Source organism: Gopherus evgoodei, chromosome 5, assembly GCF_007399415.2.
Source record: "Gopherus evgoodei ecotype Sinaloan lineage chromosome 5, rGopEvg1_v1.p, whole genome shotgun sequence".
Classification (NCBI taxonomy): domain Eukaryota; kingdom Metazoa; phylum Chordata; order Testudines; family Testudinidae; genus Gopherus; species Gopherus evgoodei.
Window position 1 is genome coordinate 63,241,958 of NC_044326.1, and position 24,536 is coordinate 63,266,493.

General features: G+C 43.3%; 1 protein-coding gene across 2 annotated transcripts in view; it reads right to left on the minus strand.

Annotated features, from left to right (window-relative positions):
* STOX2 (storkhead box 2) overlaps positions 1-24,536 on the minus strand; it is a 108,120-nt gene that overhangs the window by 58,671 nt on the left and 24,913 nt on the right. The window contains exon 2 of one of the 2 annotated variants that reach the window (XM_030564347.1): positions 16,762-16,925. The exons of the other annotated variant lie outside the window; for it this stretch is intronic. The gene's annotated coding sequence lies outside the window, so the exon portion shown is untranslated. The remainder of the gene's footprint in view (positions 1-16,761; positions 16,926-24,536) is intronic. 2 annotated transcript variants of the gene reach the window in all.

Sequence of the window (24,536 nt, forward strand, 5' to 3'; positions counted from 1 at the left end):
GTTAGGTTAAAGCTAATGAGCCTACAGTCTGAAAATACGGTTTCTACTTGGCACCACTTATTGTATCTAAAGAAATTATAAGGAGGGAACTGTTGCACACATTTATGCAATATTTGAACACAAGTCATCTTTTTTGTCTTTTCACTTTATGGACGAGTGCTTTTAAGGTACTCATTGTAGCTGGAAACCTAAGACAATCTAACTACTTCTACATAAAGGTCTTGCCCAAAACAACAGTTACTGAAATTTTAGTTCATCTCTGGAGGATTACACATTTTTTGTTTCATATTTTCTTCTTTCCCCTGTAAAAAGACTATTGCTTTGACACTGGCAACAGTTCAGTCAAGTGCTTCATTTATTCTTTCCTCCTACTGGATCCAGGTCCAGAGATCACACAAGACGGCTCTGATTATCAAGCAACAGCAAATATTACAAATGAAGCTTTGATCCTCCCTGCAATGAACAACAGTAAAGCCCTCAGAAGAGTTTGCCTGGCAAGGGGGACAATCAAATGGTGTATTTCTATTAAGATACCCTTTCTCCGAGCACAGAGAGCATGGCTACAGAAAAGCTGTGCACCCAAAAACCCCTAGCTCCTGGAATGGTACTTCGGGGCAATTGGTGCAAATTAAAGCAATCTTCACTCTGATCTAATCTGCACCAGGAGAACAGTCGGACATCAAGATCAAGGAGTAGAAAGGTGTTTTAAAGATACAATCTAGAACTCAGCATGCCCTAGTCCAGAAGTGGGCAAACTTTTTGGCCCAAGGACCACATCTGGGTGAGGAAATTGTATGCAGGGCAATGAATGTAGTACTAGGGCAGGGGTGCGGGAGGGAGTGCAGCGTATGGTGCGGTGTGCAGGAAGGGGCTGGCAATCTCGTGGTCCGGATTGATAGCCCTGATGGGCCGGATCCAGCCCGCGGACCATAGTTTGCCCTCCCTTGCCCAAGTGACACACTTGCTCATTTGGACCGTTCATACTTATTGTCAAGAAAATTTGAAACTGTAATACTCATCCTATTTTACAGATTAGCCCATACCAAAAAAAAAAAAAAAAAAAAAGTTAAATGTGCCATATCCCCCATTTATAATAGGAAGCTGGGGTTAAATAGACAATATGTATCTGTCTATCAAAATGTTATTACTTTTCTCACAACATGGTACCTAACAGTTTGTAAGGAAATACATACTCACAGGAGAGAAATATGCAGAAATTATATGTTCTATATCTACATCTAAATTTTGTCTACACTAAGAAATTTGACCCACTGTCAAGATCACATCGGGTGCCTATAATGGATGCTGCTGAGCCAGTGCTGAAAAAACTGTTTAACTACAAGCGTAGACAGGACCAAACCATTTAGCTCCACTTCAAAAAGCATGGCTGAGTCCTGCTCAGGAGACAGTTCAAACCATTCAGCACCAGTTCAGCCACATACATAGCTGATATCCACCTTTAGCAATGGGTAGATTTCTGAGTGCTGACAAGGCTCCAGATACCGAACCACTCCAGCCTGCAGGGCTTGCTTTAGGCCGATTCGCCCGATTCCCCGGAATCATGCCCTGCACCTAAGAGGGCCCCGCGCCTTTTTAAATTTTTTTTTTTACTCACCCTGGCAGCAGTCAGCTCTACTGGGGTCTCTGGCAGCCCTGCGCCCCTGGCCAGAGCACTGGTTGGAGCATGGCAAGCCCTGTGGCCCCGGCCAGCAATCCAAAGCACTGCCGAAGGCTGGGAGCGCCGCCCGGTGAGTACAAGCCCCACCCCCCCAGGAATCGAGCCCCGCACTTGCTAAATCTGACCCTGCCAGCCTGCCCAACTGTTTGAAACAGAGACCTTGCTAATAATTTATTTTCAGCAACAGGCTTTCCCTCAATTAATATTGAAAGTAGGTTAAGCACTATTGTAGACAAGACATAAGGAATTTTCTATACCATTTCAGAGGGTGTGTTTAGCATTATCTATACTAGAAACATTTTGCAAAAATTCCCCTTTGTTGCTAACACAGTTTTAGTTCCATCAGTGTTAGCAGCATTGGGAGTCCTAGTATAGACACGCCACCAGCTGTCTCTGATGTTTTAAGCCCAGTGTCATCTAATGTGGCTGCTCACAGCAAGTTTAATCAACATAATGTTTAATACTCTGAGGGCTCACTTATCCTACAGGTGGGATTTTCAAAGGGGCTTAAAAGAGTTTAGTACCTAAATTCCATTGACTTTAAAACTTAAACCCCTTTGAAAAGACCCAGCCTAGATCTTCTAGCATTTGTCTTAGCAATGGTGAGTAACATTTGCAAAATCTCCCTATAGTGGACAAGGCTAATCATGCTCTCTTAAATGGCACTGAAACTGTTTTACCCTGTTTACCAGGCCATTGAAATGGAATGAATGATGCTCAAGTTACTCAAATGTATAAGCATATCAATAGAGAGCATGCTTTCTGTAAATATGTTTCAACACCTTTTTCCTGACTGCACTAGGACATAACCAGTTTCAGCAGTCGTTCAAGGGAATTTGGTGAAAACTATAACCAGAAATGACCAAATTCCCCAGATATACAGGAATTTAGACACGCAATATTAATTATTATAATGGAGATCAATAGAAATTAACAAAAAACTAAGATCCTGCATTTTTGTTCAATGAGAACTTCTACCGACTTCAGTGCAAGGAATATAGGATCACACTCCTAAATACACAAGACTATGGCTGGTTGGAAAACTTTAATGGAACCATTTTCCAGAGGAAATACAGTTCAGTTTAACTCAAAATGCTTTGTAAAAGTGTGCTGAGTTCACTGAAATTTTTATTTTGGAGGAAAAATAGGGGAAGTTTGTACAAGATAAAAAAAATCCCATTTTGGCATTTTCAGAACGAAATGTTTCAACTTTTTCCCTTTCAAAATGACTTTCTGTTCAGAAATGTTTAAAATTTTGTATTATAGATCATAAAATTTTAAAAGACAAAATCAAACCAAAATGTTTTGATTTTGTTTACATTAAATGTTGTGAGTGATCTAAAATGAATTTTTGTTAGGAATTTACTTCACATATAGTTTAGGTTTTGTTTTGAATTAGAACAAAATCTAATTTTGAAATAGTGTAAACCTCTGCAAAACAGAATTTCTGTTCTCAGCCCTATTCCGTACCATCCACTGATTTTTATGAGACATAACTTTCAATACATATCTTAAGAAGATAATCTAACATCACACTATTTCTTCGGGGGGGAGGGGGGAAACAGTCTTAACATTTTAATACTAAACTTTGATTTTACGTTCATAAGATTTGTGGCTTGCCAGTTGTTGCCATATTTCATATCCACATCATTTGAAGGTTCTTGTCTCATTAACTTTCTTTGTGAACTGAATATTCTGTTCATTTGTATGTTTAAACACATATTGGCAAGTAACAGAATAGCAAGCCTATGATAATATCAGATCAACATAAATAGCTTTCTATTGTTTCTCTCCTCATTAATTTCCAAATTCCCAGCTTCATTTATTTCTCTACCAATAGCAGAAGTTACTCTAAATATGTTTGACAAATATATTTCTACCATAGCTGCAGCTACAGATCTTTAATAAAAACAGTGGAAATATCTAACAAATATTCTTTTAATTTTTGTAAAGCCATTTACCCTGCATGCGCATTTGTGTGGAAAACGTTTAAACTGCTCCATTAAAAAAAACCTTCAGTCCTAAGGGAGCTTTTAGAGTTATATACAAAACAGTTTCACAGAGATCGAGGGCATTAAGCACTTCACGCATGCAAGGGGAAAAAAAAAAGGCTTGAAGAAATGTTCCAAGAAGAAAGCAGTAATATTTTAAGTCTGAGATAAAGATCTCATACAACAGTCACACTGAAAACAAACTGAGAAGAAATTAAAGGAAAAAGAAGATAAACTACAGAACAGATCATTTCTAAAGCCTTAGTCAATATCTAATATACATGATTGTCGAAGGAATTTTTTTTTCTAATTTAAAATGACATTAACCTTAAAAAAGTAAACCACACAACTCTTGCAGTTCTGCATTGAACAGGTTTGTCCACCCTTCAGAAAAGTTGATAATACCATAAGAACATAAGAACGGCCATACCAGGTCAGACCAAAGGTCCATCTAGCCCAGTATCTGTTTACCGACGGTGGTCAATGCCAGGTGTCCCAGAGGGAATGAACCTAACAGGCAATGATCAAGTGATCTCTCTCCTGCCATCCATCTCCATCCTCTGATGAACAGAGGCTAGGGACACCATTCTTTACCCTTCCTGGCTAATAGCCATTTATGGACTTAGCCACCATGAATTTATCCAGTTCCCTTTTAAACATTGTTATAGTCCCAGCCTTCACAACCTCCTCAGCTAAGGAGTTCCACAAGTTGACTGTGCGCTGTGTGAAGAACTTCCTTTTATTTGTTTTAAACCTGGTACCTATTAATTTCACCTGGTGACCCCTAGTTCTTGTATTATGGGAATAAGTAAATAACTTTTCCTTATCCACTTTCTCCACATCACTCATGATTTTATATACCTCTATCATATTCCCCCTTAGTCTCTTCTTTTCCAAGCTGAAGAGGCCTAGCTTCTTTAATCTTTCCTCGTATGGGACCCTCTCCAAACCCCTAATCATTTTAGTTGCCCTTTTCTGAACCTTTTCTAGTGCTAGAATATCTTTTTTGAGGTGAGACCACCACATCTGTATACAGTATTCGAGATGTGGGCATATCATGGATTTATATAAGGGCAATAATATATTCTCAGTCTTATTCTCTATCCCCTTTTTAATGATTCCTAACATCCTGTTTGCTTTTTTGACCGCCTTTGCGCATTGCGTGGACATTAAACTGGGCATTTCACAAAAGTTGTCCAACACTTGATTTGAAAAATACTCTTTTTCTACAAGCCAGCAAAATATGAAAAGTGTGAAACTAGTAAAAGTAAATCCTTAGCAAGCTGAACATTTCTGTCATGAAAGAGAATGGGTTGCCCATTAAAAGTCGGTGAGGTAGTCACTCAGGGCAAAACTCTTGGTAAAAAAGAGTGAATGCCATTTAGACAACCCACCATGAATGTTATTAGGGCACTGCAACAGAGCACTGGGCCTTCAGTAAGTATGCATCCTAGTAGTGCTCCTGTTATGGCCCTCGGGTCCTTTAAAACTGGGCGCTGTAGTTGTTGGTCACATGCCTGCTCACAGTTGTGTATAGGAACTTCCTGCCTCTTAGGCAGGGATGCAGACAGCAGAGATGCAGGGTCACACAGACAAGGGGAAGGGGTGGGGTGGGGATCTCCACATCTGCCACCTGAAAAGGATGAAATTTCAGGAAGAAGGAGCCAGCTGGGAAAGAAGCCTCAACTGGGGAGAACTGTGAAGTCCTGGAAAAAGGCTGTGAGAATGGTGAAGCCCGGGAGACAAAGGCTAAGACAGGGGTCAGCAATCTTTCAGAAGTGGTGTGCCGAGTCTTCATTTAGTCACTCTAATTTAAGGTTTCGTGTGCCAGTAATACATTTTAACGTTTTTAGAAGGTCTCTTTTTAGAAGTCTATAATATATAACTAAACTATTGTATGTAAATTAGATAAGGTTTTTAAAATGTTTAAGAAGCTTCATTTAAAATTAAATTCAAATGCAGAGCCTCCCTCCCCGGACCGGTGGCCAGGATCCAGGCAGCGTGAGCGCCACTGAAAATCAGCTCGGGTGCCGCCTTCGGCACACATGCCATAGGTTCCCTACCCCTGGGCTAAGACAAGACTCTTGGGGTCTTGAGGCTGTTTTCGGTTGCTTCATTTTGAATCATGGCTTTAAATTACTCAAGAAAAGCCTTGAGCAAAGGAACTGGGGCTGTGCAATTGTTTGGAGCATGATTTCATCTCTCCTGGACGATGGATCAGTTGAGCAGTTTACACACGTATTGTGAGGCTAATGGCCCAGATCCACCTCAGGAAGACAGGAAGCCCCAGTGGAAGACTGTAGAGTGAACAGGGTTTTCCTGGTTCTAAATGCAGTGGCTGGGATTGGAAGAGGGCTCTGTGTATAAATCACAGTGAGTGAGCAGAAAGAGTCTCTATGGGTCCCTGGAGAGAAGCAGAGGCAAAAAGATAGCTGGTTCTTGGGATAAAGGCTGGCATGCCTTATCTGGGAGTTCTGCTGAAGAGGGCTGCCTATATGCTGTTTATTCTTGTTGCTGTTTGTGGAATCAGGAAGGGTGTAAATTTCTGCAAAGAAACAAGTTGTGCTAGGAAACATCCTAATTGTGTCACTCATTTCTCATCCAAATGAAAAACACCCTGCAAAGACCTGAATTTTGGCTACCCTGGGCCAAAGGGACGATAGATTCATAGATTCCAAAGCCAGAAGGGACCATTGTGATCATCTCGTCTGAACGCCTGTATAAGACAGGCCATAGAATTTACCCAAAAATAATTCCTAGAGCATATATTTTAGCAAAACATCCAATCTTGATTTTAAAAAGGTCAGTGATGAAGCATCCACCAAGACCCTTGGTAAATTGTTCCAATGGTTAATTACTCTCATCATTAAAAAATTATATTTTATTTCCAGTCTGAATTTGTCTAGCTTCAACTTCCAGCCATTGGATTGTGTTATACCTTTCTCAACTCCACTGAAGAGCCCATTATTAAATATTTGTTGCCCATATAGGTACTTAGAGACAGTAATCAAGTCACCCCTTAATCTTCTCTTTGTTAAACTAAATAGATTGAGTCTGTCATTACAAGGCATGTTTTCTAATCCTTTAACTATTCTCATGGTTCTTCTCTGAACCTCTCCAATGTAAAAACATCCTTCTTGAATTGTGGACACCAGGACTGGACACAGTATTCCAGGAGAGGCCGCACCTCTCCCAAATACACAGATAACCTCTCTGCTCCTATTCTGCTCCTATTCGAGAGTTCCCTGTTTATGCATCCCAGGATCACTTTAGCAATCTTGGACTTAGCATCACACTTGGAGATCATGTTCTGTTGATTATCCATCATAACCCCCAAATCTTTTTCAGAGTCATTGCTTCCCAGGATAGAGTCCCTCATCCTTTAAGTATGGCCTACATTTTTTGTTCCCAAATGTAGCTACATTTACATTTAGCTGTTTAAAACACAGATTGTTTGCTTGGACTCAGTTTACCAAGCAATTTAGCATGCTCTGAGTCAGCCACCTGTCCTCCTCGTTATTTACCATCCCCCAATTTGTGTCATCTTTAAATTTCATTCGTGTTGATATTATGGTTTCTTCCTGGTTATTGATAAAGATGTTAAATTAGTGTAGGGCTAAGAACCAGTGTCTGTGTGAGCCCCACTGGAAATGATTCCCTGTCTAAAGTTAAATTTTGAAATCTAACAGTTAATCAATCAGTTTTTAATCTATTGAATGTGTGCCATATTCATTTTATATTGGTCATGGGATTTTTATATCAAAATGTCATGGGACACCAAGTCAAACAGCTGTATTATATCAACACTATTACCTTTATCAACCAAACCTGTGTACCTGTGTTCTCTTTTAAAAAAACAAAACAAAACAGACATCAACTTAGTTTGACAGAATCTATTTGCCATTAATCCATCTTGATTTGCATTAATTACATTGCCCTCCTTTAATTCTTTATTAATAAGTCCTGTATCAGCCACTCCATTATTTTTCCCAGGATCAATGTGAGGCTGATAGGCTTATAATTACACTTGGGTTGTCCTATTAACCCTTTTTTAAAAATGTGGGACAACATTACCTTTCTTCCAGGCTTCTAGAACTTGCGTAATGTGCCTAGACTTATTGAAAAATCAACATTAATGGTCAAGCAATTTCCTCATCCAGCTCTTTTAAAACCCTTGGCTGCAAAGTTATCTGGACCTGCTGATTTAAAAACGTCTATTTATAGACGTCATAACAACTTTCAGATATATAAGCGGAAAAGTAAAGAGTGTTATCTCTATATGATGAGACTGCATCATCTGTTTTTCCCCCAAATACAGAACATAAATATTTATTTAACACCTCTTCCTTTTTCTGCATTGATAATTTTACCATTTTCATCTAGCAATGGCCCAACACCATTGTCAGGATTCTTTATGTTCCTAACTTATTTTTAAAAACTCAGTCTTATTGTCCTGACCTCTGCTGGCCATAGATTTCTCCTTGTATCCCTTGGCTTCCCTTATCAATTATCTATAGTTATCCTAACTTCTGAGTTATATTAATTACTATCAACTTTCCCTTTTTTAAACCTGCCTTCATTTCTCCGCTAAACCAGGTTGTTTTTTTAAACAAAGCACAGCCTTCCTTTCTCAGTTGTGGGATTATGGATTTTGGGGCATGTAGTAAAGTGTTCCTAAATTATCCCAATTACTCTTCACACATTCTTCCCATTAAATTCTTCCTCCCAGCTGATTTGGCTCAGAATTGTTTTTAGCATTGTAAAATGGGCCCTACTAAAGCCAAGTATATATAGTACTAGAGCGGACTTTATTCTGCCTGCACATTATATATGTGATCAAGTTATGATCACTTATACCTAAGTTACCATTAACTTTTAGTTGTGTTATCAGTTCCTCTTTATCTGTTAGGACAAGGAAGGTCTAATTTAGAATTCCCCTCTGTTGCCTGGAACACTTGTTGAGTTAGGAAATTGCAATCTATAATGTTTAGAATGCTACTTTAAAATTTGGCATGCCAATTGGAACTGAAAGAATCTATGTGGAAGTTCAACCCAATTAGATCTTTATCAGCTGAAGAAATTGATGTTTTTGGTGTAAATGCATGTATAAAAAGAGTATCTGTTTTAAATTAGCACCAGGAAAGGCAGGATCTGCTTCGCTGACAAATTCTTGGACATAATATTTTGTGTAAATTTTGGTGCACCTCTCTCACCCTTCATTCATTTTTGTCATTTATGACAAAGTTATTCTGGTCAAGGACTTGGCTTACCTTGCACATCTGCCCTGGACATGGCACATTCAGATGCTACTAATATACAAGAAAGAAAGACATTCTGCAGGGCGCTTCCTACTCAACTCCTAGGGAAATCAGCAGGAGTGAACAGTGAATGACAATTCATAAGGTGTAGTCAACACACTGCAGGATTAGGTCCAAAGGCTGCCTTTGTGCATGTATCCAGTAACAACAGAGGTCAAGACTCATGAGGCAACTATACTAAAAACTTCTCGGGTGGCAAAACAGACAGGGCCTTTTGGCCTGAAGCCTCAAATCTATGTGCGTATCTAATTAAACTTCACATCATATAACATGTTGCTTCTTCTGCAGTTACCACAGAACTACAGCAATCCATGAGGCTTCTATGGAGTTAAAAAGACATCATATAATGAGACACACAATTTCTCCAAAAATTCATCCAGAGACCTTTCCAAATAGCATCTAGTGCCACAAGCAACTGTCCTCAGGAATGCTCTCTCTAGTCCTGGGATCAAATTTTGTGCTCATTTACTTGTACAATTCCACTACATTTCATAGGACTGCATGGGTACAATTCAGCACTGAATGTGGCTCTGAGTTCTGCCAAAATAAACTGTCAACTGTTTAGATACACTGGCTTCCTCTATTTGCTGATGTTACTAGTCTGGTTCTCTAACAAGAGGCAAAATTTTGACCAAAAGTAACAACGTGACTCACGCCAGATATCAAAAGACAGAGTTAAATATGTTTGAACAATGCATTTAATACTCACATCCTATTTGCTTTCCTATTCAACTATACTTCACAAACAAGCTCAAATGTAAGTAGGTGAAACTTACAAAGGTGGCCAGAGCTTGCCAGTTCTCAGGAGATAATGAATCAAAAAGTTAACTTTGCTTTCAAGAGGATTCTGGATTGCTGCTTCAGTGAGTTTGTTTTCAGTTTCACTCTGTCCCAGTCCTGGCACATACTGCCACAGAACACACACGGAGATCAGAAAGACTTCACTTAAGATTCAGAAAAGGAGATGAAAAGTAAGGATGATTAGCAGTGTTTTCCATCAAGAAGTAATGGGGGAGGGGGAACAGGCATGAGAAGAGGCCAAGAATACAAAACGGGGGAAAAAAAGAGAGTAGATGATATAATGAGAAAGGGAAAATATTATTCCTAAACGAGAAGGGAAAATGAAGAGAAGAGAGATCTAAAGGGTTATGAAAAAAAGGAAGGCAGAGTGGCAGCTTTTGAATTTCTAAGAGAAAAGCAGCTAAGAGTATTAGGGAAACAGAAAGTGTAAAACCAGGGAAAAAATTAAGCTGGAGGAAGAAAAGGGAAAGGAATAATTAAAGAAGGAAGTAAGGGATTCATGCATGGGTTTTCTTTTAAAAAATACTTAACAGCTGCCCAATTGACCCCTATGCTTTTCTTCGTGGTTGCAGGTAGAGGCCCTGCAGTAGGGGGGAGCGGAAATGTCTCTCTCACGGGAAGTTGGAAATAGGGGGAACCTAACAACAAAACAAAACAACTGTCCATTTACTTACATGGATCTTCACATTTAGCAAAGTGAAATAATTGTTTTGGATCTGCACTTGAATGCCCTCCCCGGAGCAGTGGCAGGATTGCACTCACCAGAAGTTCCTGTAGGACTTCTCCCAGCGCAGCCTTCCAGGGCTTGCAGCTGTGCAGCAGGACCTGAGCCACAGTCTCACCTGCTCTAACCCATCTTACCTGGGGGTATGGAAGACTAATGGCTGCACTAGCCAGCTTCCATCCTGCTTAGGTGGTGCAGATAGCCAAATATAGCTGCTCCCTGCCTTGGACCCCCTGGAGGAACGGGGAGAAAGAATCTTCTTGTACTCTCGGAGTAACTCCCTGTGCAGAAATACTCTGTGTGCGCGTTGCAGGACTTCCTCCTGGATAATGCAGTCTATGCTTGGTCAGCCATTATTTGTTCATATTCTTCTAGGACAGAATCCTGTTTAGTGTGGGTAGCAGGTAGATTAATACTAAGCCATTAGAGACGGGAAAGTTGACCTAATGCTAAAAACATGCAGAGAGTTCTCACTACCAATAGGACAATAAATTCCAGATATTTTTTTAAACTGTTTCTCCATTTCTCCCTTAGTCAAGACAGATTTAATATTGAGACATAATCTTTCCTTGCACATTTGTTCTTTTAATATTTCTTTTCCTTGGAGAACAAAATGGTTTGACTTGTATCTGAGTCTGTGAGTATGTCTACACTTCAATCAGATGTCTGACTGCAGCATACCTGAGCTGGCTTTTATCCAACTAGTACGTGAGCATCACACATAGAAAAGCCATGGCAGCACAGACTTCAGCAAGGACTAGCAGCTTAGCTAGGGTTCTAGCAGGGGCGGCTCTAGACATTTTGCTGCCCCAAGCATGGCGGCATGCCGCGGGGGGCGCTCTGCCGGTCGCCAGTCTCGCAGCTCCAGTGGAGCTCCCGCAGGCGTGCCTGCAGAGGGTCCGCTGCTCTCACGGCTTCAGTGGAGCTCCCGCAGGCGTGCCTGCAGAGGGTCTGCTGCTCCCGCGGCTTCGGTGGAGCTGCGGGACAAGCGGACCCTCCACAGGCACGCCTGCGGGAGGTCCACCAGAGCCACGGGACAAGTGGACTCTCCGTAGGCATGCCACCAAAGGCTGGCTGCCTGCCACCCTCCCGGCGACTGGCAGAGCGCCCCCCCCACGGCATGCTGCCCCAAGCATGTGCTTGGCGTGCTGGGGCCTGGAGCTGCCCCTGGGTCTAGGCAGGTTTGTACAGCCCATGCTGCTATGGTTTCACTGCTATCAATACCTCTACTAGTTAGCTTAAAGCTAGTGCAGGTATGTCTACACGTGCCACAGTGACACCTCTGACAGCAGTGCAGACGAAAGCGTGGGAAGTGTCTCACAAGAAAGGGTTTGTAACGGCCCTTTTGCAAACAATGGAGAGAAGTTTCAAGGTCTCAACCCTCCATTCCTGTACACTCAAAATTCCAAGTGAAGGTGTCTCATTTAAATTTTATTCAATGTTCTGGGTCTCCTTTGCTGTATTATTTCACTAACAAAACATATAAGCATTACATATGGAAAACCGATGGGAGATCCCAACATCAACACCTACATGCCAACCACAAGAAACAAGACTTTTAAAAAAAGTGGTTGGTGCACAAAGATAGGACTTTTTGTGCCTACCACAGGACTGCAATTCCAGTTACTCCAGAGTCAGAATAAGGAAACTGTCTTTAAGAAATCATGGACAAATTTAAAAATGAAGCAATAAATTACAAAAAATAAAATAAATAAATATACTCTAACTTCACTGAACAGCGAAATCAAATTGCTATTTATTATAGTGACTAACATGGGCCAAAAGGTTAATGGAATGGAATGGTACCTAGGAAACACCAGAGAGAAGTAATTTTGTTAAAAGAAACCAGTAACATCGTCTTCACTGTCCTAAATGGACTAGACGTATTCTAGGCTTCCCCCACTTGGAGCACTAGGACTCATGTAGCATTCCCCTCCCATTACTTCCTCCCTGCCCCCCATACTCTGAGCCATGTGGGCCTGGGGAAGAAAGAAATTCCAGGGAGGAGCCAGACCCAGAGAAATTCTAGCTAACAGAAGCAATAGCAAAGAGCAGCCTCAGCAGTACCTCTGCAAGGACCATCAGACACTGATAATGTCATAAAACTATTCACTACAGTTCTCTCTCAGGACACTGTCTCAAGGGACTGTTTGCACCAACCTTCACCTACCCCCTCTTACAGTCTCTTCACCTCAGCCTCACTCCACCTGCCTCCTTATTCTCCCTTCTCCTATTGTCCCTTCCTTTGCCTTTCCAATTAGATAGTCCCCTCCTAATAAAACCAACTCAAGGTATTTTTAAAAAGAAATGTCAGCCCTCACCCTATTTGCTCTGCTTGTCTGTTGGATCCCTTTCCCCTGTCCTGTGTCTATCTTGTCTATTGGGACTGCAAGCTCTTCAGAGCAGGGATTGTCTATTATTTTGTGTGCCTAGCACAATAGCATGCTGATCTTGGTTGGCCACCTAGGCACTACTGAAATACAATCAATCAATCTCTGCTCCACACCAGGCCTGCTAAACTCAAGTGGGACCCTTCAGCTTATGGAGCCAAGGTTTGAACTCCTGTTCATGACCAGGTCATAGCCAGTGAAGGGTCCATGTCTATGGAACTCACTCCACTAGAGGTCAGGCTGAGTTCACATCTCACCGTCTCTAGATAAAATCGCAAGATTAACTTGCTTTGGCATTTTTTCCCTAGGCACTCAAGAAGGCTCTCCTGGAAATTAACCCCCACTATCTGATCACTTTAAGCAAGTGTTATAAGAAGAAGAAGATAGTTTTTCCCTTTAAAGCATAAATGACGTATTTTAAATTCTGCAGATGCTATGATACAGGCTCACTATATATTTAATACAATAAAGATCCTAGTTCCAAGGTCCTTATTTGACGAACTCCCATTGGAGATCTCTGTTTACAGAGGAGCCGTCACCGGTGCTGAGAACCAATGTGGAAGCTGCTTTGGCCCTGCAAGCAGTGAGCAGCTCTAGGGTGGGTGAGGGGGCAGCATGAGCCTGAGACATGGGCTGGGTGGACACACTCCTGCTAGGAGGAGCAGGGACCTGTCTGACTGGTTTGTCCTCTGCCCCAGCTCCATGAACTTCTGTCCCAGGGCCAGAGAGGGGGCTGCCCAGGACAGCAGGGGGAAGGGACCGGTGAGTGTCACAGAATCTGCCAAGAAGAGCAGTCCCTGCTGCAGGGTCAGTATGACTCAGCCAGGGAGAGGCAAGGCTCAGGGAGCTGCAGACAGGTGCTAGAGCCCAGCTCTGTTACAGAACCGAGTCCAGGCTCAGCCCCAGGAGTGAGTGGATGGTTGCAGCTGGGTCTGGATGTGTATCTGGCAGGGTTCAGAGCAAGGGCTTTGGGGTGAGAGAAATAGCTGGAGCTGGGATTATGGGGCTGTTTGTGTTCAGGGGCTGGGGGCAACTAGCAGCTGGGACTTTGGAGTGTGTGTGGGGATTCAGAGCTGGGGTTTTGGGTGGACATTTGGTTTGGGAGATCCATGTTCAGATCCAACATCCTGGATATGTTTGGCATTGGAGCTGCGGAAGTTGAAGGAATGTCTGAAGTTGGTTGTTTGGGATGTGAGTAGTATGTTTGGATCTTGGGGGTTGGATCTGGGCTGCACCCATCACTTCTCCCTGGGGTCCTATGTTTTCTGCTGGAATACTGCGTCCAGTTCTAGTGCCCACAATTCAGGAAGGATGTTGATACATTGGAAAGAGTTCAGAGAAGAGCCATGAGAACAATTAAAGGATTAAAAACATGCCTTATAGTGATAGACTCAAGAAGCTCAATCCATTTAGATTTACAAAGAGAAAGTTTAGCCATGATATGGTTACAGTCTACAAGTGCCCATATGAGGAATTTAATAATAGGCTCTTCAATCTGCCACAGAAAAGTATAAGACGATCCAGTGGCTGGACGTTGAAGCGAAACAAATTCAGACTGGAAATAAGGCATAAATTCTTAACGGAGAGAGTAATTAAATATTGGAGCAGTTCAGCAAGGGTTGTGGTGGATTCTCCATCACTATTTTTAAATCAAGATTGGATGTTTTTCTAAAAGAGCTGCTCTAGGGATTATTTTGGGGAAATTCTAAGGCCTGTGTTATTTGGGAGGTCAGACTAGATCACCACAATGGCCTTGGAATTTATGAATATATTATTTGAAAAGAAATAATTCATGAAAACAATAAATAAGAGGGATTTTTTAAAATGACAGAATGATAGTTATTAGAGAACGGAGCTGCTTCAGGCCTGTGTCAGCGTGTGGGAGTGCCTGCTGGACCGGAGGATGGAGACCCAGCATGTTTCATAGTAAAGCTGATAACAGAAATACGGAGACTATATACAGTACCAATACAGTAATTGCAGTATATTTACAGGAACACCAGAAGGTTTTTTCTATAGTGTGCAACAAGAAGATAGAGATAACCTAGCTTCAAAGAACACAACAACATACTTATTTTCTTGATTTTGAGCACCCTCACAGAGGTTCAAAGCAAGGAAGTGACACAAAGAGAGGTTTTACCAACCAAAATGTGTAAACCTTATTTACATACCCACTCCCACTTCAAGTTGTTTAGAAAACTAGCTCATATGTTTTCTGGGACACTGCCCTCAGCCAACACCTACTAAAAAAACTGTGAGAGAAAAATGAAGTGGCTGACTCAGTCTTTGAAAAATTCAATACTAGCACTGGAGAAAATACTGTGAAAGTATTTTCAGGCATTCATGTGAATAAAAATGCAAATATTCTTCTATAATATTCACATCACACTTTATTAGATTTTTGAGAAAATTAGTGACTAGATCTGTTCACAAAAATGTTTACAGAAAGAAAATGTGGTGAATGTTTGTGCAAATATGCATTTGCAAGAGTATTCATAATTGAAATGCTCACAGGGCCATCATGAAAGGTTTTGTGCATTTGGGAGTAGGGTTGCCAACCCTCCCGGTTTTGCTCGGAGTCTCCTGGTTTCACCGCGAGCCTCCCGGAATCATGCTACATCTCCCAGAGGCTACTGAAGCCAAACTGGGAGATTTTAGGTGCTGAAAGTCTGGCAGCACAGCGGGGCTAGGGCAGACTCCGCACCACCCTCGAAAGCAGCTGGCACGTCCCCGAGGCCTCGAGGGTGGGGCGGAGAGGAGGTGGCTCTGCATGCTGCCCCCACCCCCAGCACCAACTCCGCAGCTCCCCTGCCCCAGCCCTGAGCCCCCTTCAGCACCCAAACTCCATCCCAGAGCCTACACCCCACACCCCCGCTCGCACCTGAACCCCATGCCCCAGGCTCAGCCCGGAGCCCCCTTCCACACACTGAACCTCTCAGCCCCACCTCCCAGCTCAGAGCCTACACCCCCTCCCGCACTCCAAGCCCCTGCCCCAGCCCAGTGAAAGTGAGCGAGCGTGGGGGGAGAGCGAGCAATTGAGAGAGAGGGGATGGAGTGAGCGGGGCGGGGCCTCAGGGCACAAGCAGGGAAGGGAGCGGGGCAAGGGTGTTTAGGTTTCTGTGATTAGACAGTTGGCAACCCTATTTGGGAATCAGTGGCTAGGAAGACAAAATATTTATGGCACATAGGTGGCCAAACACAGCACAAAACACAAAATAAGAGTTGTGAATATTCAAAGCAAGTCATGGAGAAAATTAACGAGCAAGTTAAAGTCTGAAATATGTCTGCAGAAGCCATTCATATTTATTTACATTCACATTCATAAAAAGGTACCTATCCAGGATCCCAGCACTTCTCACATAAACCTGTGAAATCCATATGAAACCTAACAATCTAGTTCACATCTAGCAGCCTCACCATACCCAAGGATCAAAAGAAAGACACCTAACCAACCACAATGCTAAAATAAATGAAATGATTTAGAACAAACAATTCACCAAAATCACAAGTCTGTGAGTGGTTAATATACTAACACAAAAAAAGAATTACATTTGTTGAATAAGTGAATATCTGGAGATAGCTGAACCAGATCTCAACATTGACTGGAGCTATTTTCTGTGAGGGACAGGAGGACACCACACAGATATTTTGTTCTGTACCATTTCTGACAATGGCTAACAATATCTTGCCTGAAGATCATGCTAATTATGTAGCTCCAAGTAATTTACAGCTTTGGATGTGATCAAGCTATATGGTGCTAAGCGATGGCATATGTGACAATACTGCTAACATGACAGCTTAGCAATACATTTCACTGTGAGATACATTATAATCAGTATAATCATTATACAGTAGTTACCTTAGTTATGCAATGAAGCGAATTGCCTTGGCTTTTTTATATGAAGGTTACAAGTCCAACATGGTATCTATATTCTTGCCCTTTTTGCTTTAATGTCTAAAGAGTTTCCCATAGGAGCAGTGACATCTGGCATCTTGGGAGATGCTCCTTTTTCTTCTCCCTGCCTGCAAATGGAGAATGGTTAATATTTATACTGGGTGAGATTCTGTGCTGAGCTTTGAAGAGGCTGCACACAACTCACAACCCAGGAGGAGGTGGGCGAAGGTGGACTTTAAGCCCTTCGGCCACCTTTGCACCCTCCCAACCTCAGGCTGCTCTGCAGCTCCCAACACAACTTAGTTACAGCAGACTTCCCATGCTGCCATATGGGCCGCAGCAGTTCTTGGAATCTCTGCAATGCAGCACACTGAAGCCTCACTTCTACACACCCTTCTGTCCTTGGTACTACGGCTTACGAAGCATTCTTGGAAGGCAGCCTTAGAGCTGTTCTTCATGGTTTCTGCACTGAAGGAATAGTCCCCCAGGCAGATCTGGGGCTTTTAATGCCCCTTGACACCACTCTGATCCCTTTGCTCAGTGTCAAGGGGCAGAGTAAGGATAGGACCTCCCCCCTGTATTTAAAGGATAATTAGGCATGTCTTTAGCATTAGTGGTCTTAACGGCCATACTTCGATATTTTCTATCAATGTAGTTATTTGACTGAAGATTGCTTTAAAGTGTTGACTGTGTGGATTGGTGATCTGTCAAAAAAAATAGTAGTATTGACTTCAAGGACAATTTATAAAATGGTAAGAATGAAAACAACCAAAGGTCCGGAACTACGGCTGCATTATTAAATGCTCCTATAATAAATAAATTAAGCATCACATTCACTAAAATGGACTATGGCCTTCAGGTCCTGGGGAGGTAAGAACACCTATGCGTTACATGTAAAGGATGTTGTTCAGGTGTTATATTTAATTCCCCCACAACTCCATCCCACATTTTTTTAACATGTAATCCTTCCTTCAGATGCAGAAATGTCCCTATGTAAAGTCTTAGGGTATGGCTACACTTACAGTTTTGCAGCGCTGGTAGTTACAGCTGTGTTCATACAGCTGTGTAGGGCCAGCGCTGCAGTGTGGCCACACTGACAGCTACCAGCGCTGCAGTGTGGCCACATTTACAGCACTTGCAGCGCTGTTGGGAGTGGTGCATTGTGGGCAGCTATCCCACAGAGCACTTCGTCCCATTTTGGCGCTGTGGCTTGTGGGAAGGGGAAGGAAGGGTGTGGGTCTTTCCGCTTCCTGTTCCAATGCCCCGTGGTGCTTTGCTACACATTCCGAGCAGTTTGGCGGCATTGTGAGTCTGCAGCGCGATTTCTGAGATTTCTGTTACAAATGGAGCCTGAGCTGCTGAGGACCTTGCTGATGAATGTTGCCAGCACATCACGCATGGCAGTGGAGCTATTCTATCAGCTGCAAAGTGACAGTGAGGAGTCAGACGATGATATTGAAACGCCTGACACTCAAGACACTCAATTGCTTGTGGCAGTAACAGACGTGCTCAGCACCGTGGAACGGTGCCTTTGGGCTCGGGAAACCAGCACTGAGTGGTGGGATCACATCGTCCTGCAAGCCTGGGATGACGAGCAGTGGCTGCAGAACTTTCGGATGAGAAAAGCCACTTTCATGGGACTGTGTGCTGAGCTCGCCCCTACCCTGCTGTGCAGGGACACGAGATTGAGAGCTGCTCTGCCAGTGGAGAAGCGGGTGGCTATTGCAATCTGGAAGCTGGCAACTCCAGACAGCTACCGATCGGTGGCGAACCAGTTTGGAGTGGGAAAGTCCACCTTTGGAATGGTGCTGATGCAAGTTTGCACAGCCTTTAATCGCACCCTGCTAAGAACTGTGACTCTGGGGAACGTGCAGGACATTGTGGATGGCTTTGCAGAAATGGGTTTCCCTAACTGTGGAGGGGCAATAGATGGGACGCATATTCCTATTCTGTCACCACCCCACCTGGCATCAGAGTACGTTAATCGCAAGGGGTATTTCTCCGTGGTTCTCCAAGCGCTTGTGGATCACCGTGGGCGTTTCACTGACATTTACTCAGGATGGCCTGGAAAGGTGCACGATGCACGCATCTTTCGGAACAGTGCCCTGTTCAGGAGGCTGAGGGCCGGGACTTTTTTCCCAGACCGCAAGATCACAGTAGGGGACGTCGAAATGCCCACTGTGATCCTTGGAGACCCCGCCTACCCCTTAATGCCATGGCTCATGAAACCATATACAGGGAAGCTTGACAGGAGCAAGGACCGGTTCAACTACAGGCTGAGCCGGTGCAGAATGACTGTGGAGTGTGCTCTTGGCCGTTTGAAAGCCCGCTGGAGGTGTCTTTATGGGAAGCTAGATTTGGGGGAAAGCAGCATCTCCGCTGTTATATCCGCGTGCTGTACCCTCCATAATATTTGTGAAGGGAAGGGTGAAAGATTCAGTGAGGAATGGACCTCCAAGGTTCGACGCCTAGAGGATGAATTTGCACAGCCAGAGAGCAGGGCTACTAGGGAGGCCCAGGAAAGGGCTTCAAGGATTAGGGATGCTTTAAGGGAGCAATTTGATGCTGAGAGCCAACAGTAATGTTTGGTGCCTTTGCTGTGCTTTGTTCTACCTTGGGGTACAATATTTACCACTTCCTGCAATAATAAAATGTATTGTAAAAGCCATAAAATCCTTTATTCAAAGTACAGTACAGAAAAGGCCAGGGGGGTTAGGGTGGTGGACTGTACATTCAGAGGTTTGAATATGTCCTGTTTTGATTACTGTTCAATGTCTGCTGCACTTCAGGATTACTATGCTGCAGGGTAATGGTGGTGGAGTGCACAGGGTAAGAATTATAGTTATCAGGGCTGGTAGGTGATCGTACAGGTGTTGGGGGCAGCTGGGGGTAATAAGAAACTGGCTGCTGGAGAAAGGTGTTTTGTGCAAATACTGGGGAACAAGAAAGAGAGCTTTGGGAGGGGTGTTGGTTACCACGGTACATATCTGCCTGCATGGCTACGAGAGACTCGAAAGACTCAGTTTGGCGAGCCAGGAGGCTTATCATCTGCTTTGAGGTTTTTTTGATAGCTAATTCCTTTCTCCTGATTTCTGTTTGCCTCCACTCATACATTTTCTCTCTCCATCCATACATTTTCTCTCTCCATTCCTGCGTCTTCCTACGTTCTCTGTTGTAGTGAATCATAACTGCTTTGATCAATTCTTCTTTTGATTTTCGGGGATTTTTTCTCAAGTTCTGCAACCAACGTGAGGCCGGTGATCCGGCTGCATTAGTCAAGGTCACTAAAAAAAACATAGATAGAAACATGTAATACACAGAGGCTACACTGTTTATTATCACACAGTGAAGGAGTTTTTAGACTTTTTGTAGCATCCTTCCCACATACCTCACATAACACAGAGAGGCCAGGGAAGCGAAGGCATGGCGAGCAATGGGGTGAGTGTTTCTGCCCCGAGTGCACCTGGGAGGGGGAATTGACCGATGGGTCACTGGGGTTTATCTGCACTGGGTACAGGAGGTAGCTGGTGTCCTGCACAGGGGACAGTAGTGCACAGGAAGGTGGCGAGCTGCTGGCGGGGGGCGGTCCGCGTAACTGCCGGCCTGCTGGTGGTGGTGGGGGGGGGCTGTCTGCCTGCTGGGAGGGGAGGGGGAAGACCGGAGCACACCGCGGGGCTGGCTACCTGCTGGGAAGGGGGTGGGGAGACGGGAGCGCACCGCGGGGCTGGATGCCTGCTGGGAAGGGGGTGTGCGCCCTGCACTCAAGTATCCCTAAATTCTCAACAGGGTTTCCTACTGCCAGATATATCACTGCTGCGTGTTACCTGGGAAGAGAGGGACGGTCTTCTACAGCAATGTGGATTCCGCCCTGGCCCCTATGCAGCTTGCCTGTGTGCAGCCATGGTCCCCCCACCCCTCGCTGCACAGTGGATCGGACGAGTTAGCCTGACCGGGACAAGGACCATGGTGGCTCTCCCGATAAACTTGAGAAAGCACATTGCGCACGCTCTGGCTGCAATTTTTCAAGAGATTACCGAGGCAGATTACAGAGACGTGATAGAGCAAATCAATGGGCTATTCCACGTTTAGGCATGCATGCAGGCAGCCATAACCCAAACCCTCCTCTTCCAAAACATAAAAATCTGCTTACCCCGAGCACGCTCCTCAGTTTCTTCCTCACCAGCTGCTGTGACTGGCTAGCCTCCTCCTGGCTTGAGAAGAGCTCCTGGCTGCATGCCTCCTGGGACTCCGGGGTGTCTCCCTCCACCACAGTAGCCTCACTGTCGGCTTCCTCTACACCCTCCCCCACTTCTCCCTGCTCTGAACTCTCCATCGTGGTCCTCGGATTGGCAGTGGGGTCACACCCAAGTATGGCATCCAGCTCCTTGTAAAAACGGCAGATTGTGGGGGCAGCTCCTGAGCGGCGATTTCCCTCACGGGCTTTGCAGTAAGCACTCCTCAGCTCTTTTATTTTGACCCTGCACTGCAACGCGTCCCGTTCATGGCCCCTTCTCAGCAAGGACTGCGATATCTGCCCATAGGTATCATAATTTCTCCTTCTAGAGCGCAGCTGTGCTTGCACAGCTTCCTCACCCCAAACACTGATGAGGTCCTGCAGCTCGGAATTATTCCATGCTTGGGCTCGTTTGGGGCGTGGAGGCATGGTCGCTGATTGATTGAATGATTGATTGCACTCCACACCTGGCTGAGCAAACAGGAAGGGGATTTTTAAAATTCCCAGGGCATTTAAAGGAGGGGTCAGCTGAGCCCAGGGCAGTGGAGTGTGCATAATTACCAGAGAGGCTTCTAAAGTATGCTGGGATACCTCCTTATACCCCAGAGGTCAATAAAAGCGCTGGCGGGCGTCCACACTTGCTGACCAGCGCTGGATCACCAGCGCTGGAATCCCTACACCCGAGGCTCGACCGGGTGTACAGCCAGCGCTGCAACCAGGGAGTTGCAGCGCTGGCCGTGCTTTGCAAGTGTGGCCACATCCTAAGTTGCAGCGCTGTAACCCCCTCACCAGCGCTGCAACTCTCTAGTGTAGCCAAGCCCTTAGAGATCCAAATAGGTTTCCAGTCACAAGTTGCATTTATGTAGCAGTCATCTGCAGCAGTGGCAGTGTAAGGGATGGTAATACCAAGAATAAAATATGTGGTGGACTGATTGGTAAAAGCACAACTGTTTCCCTCCCAGCACGTCTCTGTAAAGTAAGCAAGAAGGCAGTAAGTTGCCTGAAAAGGCCATGCGCAATCTCGCTCGTGATTTGAAAACATTCTATTAAAACCTGCAGCAAAGTTGATAGGGAAACACATGAAGATAGATACTAAAATGAGAGAGACATCACACCCCTCCTATAGACACATCCCATTCTGCCAGACAATTTTGCTCCTGTCTAGTATGTCAGCCGCTCTTGTTCCATCTCACAGCTGGTGATTAATTACTCTTCAGCAGAGCAACTCATCCAAGACCCGCCTTGGAAACAGAAAAACACTGAGGGAATCTTACACATCGCTGGGAAGTTCTTTGCATTACCTCTGAAACTGAAGGTAATGCAACAAATCAAGTATAAACGTTAAGGGCAACATGTTTGATTACTGAAAGTTTGTTCAAGTATCTAAGGCCTTGCAGCAGGGGAAAGAAAAAACAATTATGCTGGTTATATTAACTATTTAAACAGCACTGAGTACACTTTTTGCACCACGTAAATACAACAGAAGTTATTCTGATGGAAATGAAATTTCTTTTGAAATCAAATACACAAACAAACCTGTTCTATGAGCAACATGATATTCTGTGACACAGTGTTTTGCCATTCACACTTAGTCTGGGCTTTGCTTCAATAGAATATGAACCGGCCCCTCCACTGTTCTATTATAGAAGAATCTCAGAGTTACGAACACCTCAGGAACAGAGATTGTTCATAATTCTGAAATGTTCGTCACTCTGAACAAAAAATTATGATTGTTCTTTCAAAAGTTTACAACTGAACATTGACTTAATGCAGCTTTGAAACTTTACATTGCAGAAGAAAAATGCTGCTTTTAACCATCTTAGTTTAAATGAAACAAGCAAAGAAATAGTTTCCTTACCTTGTCAAAAAAAATTTAAGCTTCCCCTTTATTTTTTTAGTAGTTTACATTTCACACAGTACTGTTCTGTATTTGAGAGAGAGAGAGGGTGTGGGTGTGGGTGTGTGTGTCTCTCTCTCTCTACTGCTGCCCGATTGCACACTTCCAGTTTCAGATCAGGTGACTTGGTTGACCAGTCAGTTTCCAGCTCTGGCGTTCATAACTCTTGATGTTCTACTGCAGTTTCTTAAGTTGACAGAACCTGTAATTCATTGAATTGCTGCCATCTCTATGTTGTTTTCTTACTTCACACTATTTGTTACAGCTCTGAATAAAAACCAGACTTGCTGTAATTCTAATTTAGAAGACTAAGTTATCCAGATAACGCCATATATGAATGCAATCACCAAGCATCCCTCAGTAAGCTAAATAAAATGTACTGTAGTAATAAAACAATGAGAAGCATTCTTTCAGGCCTATGCAAAGTCTGGTAATAGTTACAATGTATGGAAAAATGTAATATCATTTAGTAACAGTTATGGATGTATGGATAAGTTCAGTATTATTTCACTTCTAGAGGTAAAAAATAGGATTTGGGAGCTGTTTTTCCAAAAAGCAAAATTTCCTTCTGCTTCCCTTATTCTTGATAATTAAGATATTTATTTTCTTTGTATATTTTATTAATTGGACACAGAACAGCATACAAATAGGAGTAATAGTATTAAAGAATAAAACAACATCATAATAACTGCCATTCTTAAAATACTGAATGGTTCAGAGGGCTGCTAATGAGATATATTTCTAGATGACCTAGTCAAATCTGGCCAAAAGTCAGTAGTGACAGAAAGATGGGTAGGCTCTATGAAGTAAGCTGACAGTTAACACCAATAAGAGGCTCTGCTGAGCCCTTACTCAAGGCAATACATAATTTACACAATATAGCCCTTAATATGTATCAAGATTAATGCAAAAATAAAATTAAATGGAGCATGTGTGTGTATACAACATAAAAACTTTACAAGTCACAACATGTCCCCAAACTAGAGGGCGGGTTTGTGTTCCCATTTTGACTCTCCAATATTTGTTAGTAAGCCTGTTGGAACATAAGCACATGATAGTTTGTGCAAGCTAACTGAGATTAGTGAAGACAGAGCTTGGCATCCAAGTCTGCGAAATTCTGATTGTAAATATATGCAAGTTTTCAATCTAGATCGCCAGCCTAAACTTAGAGACATTTTGTACAACAAATCAAGTACCGATTTAGGTCATGATTCTGCGAACACTTACATACTTGCCTAACTTTACTTATGTGAAAAGTACTATTAACTTCAATGAGTTACTCACAGGAGTAAAATGAAGCATGCACACAAGCGTGTGCTGGATCTGGGCCTAAGTGCGGTCAGCTTCGTTTATTTTTTTAAGAATATATTTAAAATTAAAATATAACAAGAAACCAGTTTGGCCATTTGTTGTCTTTTCCAATGGATTTTTTAAAAGGGGTTAGGAGGTACCAGATGAGTATACTACACACAGTGTTTCTCAAAGTGGAAGATGTGAAGGACTACCTAGGAGGGGCATGGATGTGTATGGAAAATGTGGAAGATGCATCATTTAAGATGGGTTGGCCTTTAATACCACATGGCAGCATATAATTTTCATGAAGGGAGC